Here is a 2500-nt window from a genome sequence, read left to right as displayed (position 1 = left end):
CATCTTATTCTACAGAAAAAGAAGAAGAAGAAGAAGATAATAACCGTGATAATAAAATGAAATAAAACGACGGAATGTTATCGCAATGGATTATGAGCTTGTTGATGATCAGTGATCTTCAGTGACGGTGTTTTAATTACGTTGTGGGTCGGACAGAATTTACGATACACAATACAAACTTCTTTTTTCCCCAAAAAATTCTAATTAGTACTCTGAACTACTAGAGGTGTCAGTGTGTTTGTTTTGGAAAGCTGCTGTCACATTCTTGACTGAGGCGGCCTCTTCCCTGTACGAGCTTAGCGAAAAAGTTGAAGGTACTGGTCACCCAACCTTCCATCGACTCCGTCTGCATGTGGTGTCTCACTCTGTTGTGCTATTTTAATCAGTGGGTACAGTGTCACCAGCTTTGCAGAGAAGTGTGAGGCTTAGTTAGGCACCCTTCGTTCTCGCTACAATTGTGGGGCCAAGGTACCATTGTGCTATAGAGGATACGCTGCTACCTTGATTGTGTTTTGATATAACTTACCTGAGATGCAACACATCATATCACCACTGGTATCTTCTGCTTCTGGATAATCATTATTGTTATCATTACTGCTGTTATCATCATCGTGGGTGAAATAACTTTTCTTCTTCCTTGTAATCAGAAATCAACAGCTGGTGGTTCGGTGGTAGTAATTCCGGGTCAGGTCGTGATCTTTGGTGACGTGACGCGAGTGTTTTCCACAGAGTATGTGGTTGTGTTCGTCGAGTCAACCTGTGTAAAACATCACCACAAACAGATTCCCAAAAGTGGTCCTTCTTCGCAATTCACCCGGTCTTCAAATGAACATAGTTCCGTGGACTGAAGACTTTGCCATTCCAACAACAACTACAACAACAACAACAACTACTACTACATCCGCAACAACAAAAAGACTGTGTGTGGCTGGCCTTCCTCACCAAACCATTTCACACATCCCTGGTAAATCTTTGCAGACAGGGGAAGGAGATGGTGGGTCTGTGTTGTCGTTTCCCTGCCTGTCTGTCTATCGGAGCCTAGCTGAAGAGTCTGTGACACTGGATACCGGTTGTTCTTCCTCCAGGGCTGGTCTGTGTCTACCTCTCCTACTATACACCCTTATCCTCATCAGCTGTGGATATAATATATCACCCTTCCTCATCTTGCCAACAGCTCAGCCGTGTCCGTCCGACTGGGATCTTGAGGAGGTCGTTCTTTGCTGGATTTGACGACGCCAGAAAAAAAAGAAAAAAAAGATCGTGTCTCAGGTATAATTATGCCGTTCTGCTTGGACGCCTTAGAATCTGTCTGTGATTTAGTTTTCGTTTCGTGTGGTGGTGGTTGGTGGTTGGTGTGTGGTGTGGTATAGTGTGTGCACAATATGGAGCTTGATTATTCGTAAGTCGTTTAGTGATTAGTACCGACTGTTGAGTTGTAATTTTATGTATAGATTTTAGGACGCGAGCGATAGGGGGTGGGGGAGGGGTGGTGGTGGTGGTGGTGGTGGGGGGGGGGGTGGTCGTAGGGAATAAGATTCAATGATTTTTTGTATCGGGTTTTACTTTTTTCTGCGTCTCCGTCTTACATTTAACAGAAGAATCTTAAATTTGGAGAATCAGACACACACACACACACACACACACACACACACACACACACACACACACACACACACACACACACACACACACACACACACACACACATAGAAAGAGAGACAGACACAAATATGTGTATGTGTGTGTATGTGTTTGTGTGTGTTAGTTTCCGTGGAAGTTCACCCACCCACCGTTTTGCAACAAATACACTGATGGCACTCGAACATTCTCTCTGTCTGTCTGTCTGTCTCTGTCTGTCTGTCTGTCTGTTTCTCCCCTCTCTCTCTCTCTCTCTCTCTCTCTCTCTCTCTCTCTCTCTCTATATATATATATATATATATATATATGTGTGTGTGTGTGTGTGTGTATGTGTGTGTGTGTGATGACAGTCCAGCGGACAATAACTCTGGTACACTAACCCCCCCCTCCTCCCCCATTCCCAATGATAAGGTGGCATCAGTCGGATATTTGATATATATATATATATATATATATATATATATATATATATATATATATATATATATATATATATATATATATATATACGTATACATATTAAGGAACCCAAGACCGTTGAAAACAATTATGAGACTTTTTATTTGGTGCGGTTCCGTGCCTTTCTGCCAGACCATTCCCCCCACCCCCCCCCCACCCCACGCCCCCTCCCTCTCTCCCTCCCTCCCTGTAACGATAGAACGGAAGAGGTCGGAATAATGATTCTCTCTTTATGCTCTTTTCTTTGCTTCCTTTCTTTTTTTTTCTCAGTTTTCTCCAAAAATAAAGTTTCACAGCAACAACAACAACAAAATAATAATAATTTAAAAAAATATGTATATATATTTCAAGCTGTTCCATTCTGTGTGAGATACCCATTTCAAAAGTAGGGTCCTGATAGTGT

Source organism: Babylonia areolata, chromosome 23 (genome assembly GCF_041734735.1).
Source record: "Babylonia areolata isolate BAREFJ2019XMU chromosome 23, ASM4173473v1, whole genome shotgun sequence".
Lineage (NCBI taxonomy): Eukaryota > Metazoa > Mollusca > Gastropoda > Neogastropoda > Buccinidae > Babylonia > Babylonia areolata.
Note: the sequence above shows the minus strand (reverse complement) of the source record.